This window comes from Sinocyclocheilus anshuiensis, unplaced genomic scaffold, assembly GCF_001515605.1.
Source record: "Sinocyclocheilus anshuiensis isolate Anshui unplaced genomic scaffold, SAMN03320099.WGS_v1.1 scaffold991, whole genome shotgun sequence".
Lineage (NCBI taxonomy): Eukaryota > Metazoa > Chordata > Actinopteri > Cypriniformes > Cyprinidae > Sinocyclocheilus > Sinocyclocheilus anshuiensis.
The window spans coordinates 718,892-719,252 of NW_015547702.1; the positions used below are offsets into that span (position 1 = coordinate 718,892).

Below are 361 nucleotides of genomic sequence, written 5' to 3' on the forward strand. Positions count from 1 at the left end.
TAATGTGTTTTTTTAACCTTAAACCGCATAAACACATTTCATTACACCAAATACACAAAATAATGTACTTTTTAGCAGCATCATATGACCCCTTTAAATTTAACAGCTGACAGCTTTTCAACCGAATTCATTACATACCTTTCTATCAAAGGTATCTGACATTATCAAGATGAATTTGTTCTGACACAGTTTAACTCTGAGTTCTTGTCATATTTTATTACTATTTTCTAAACTATAGCGAATAAACTGTGATATAATGTGAGAAAAGGGGGGAAGTCGTGGCCTAATGGTTAGAGAGTCGGACCCGTAACCCAAAGGTTGCGGGTTCGAGTCTCGTACCGGCAGGGATTGTAGGGGGGGG

At 37.7% G+C, this 361-nt stretch overlaps 1 pseudogene; it reads right to left on the reverse strand.

Annotated features, from left to right (window-relative positions):
• The window catches only part of LOC107703900 (probable leucine--tRNA ligase, mitochondrial), a 63,905-nt pseudogene that overhangs the window by 54,953 nt on the left and 8,591 nt on the right, over positions 1-361 (reverse strand).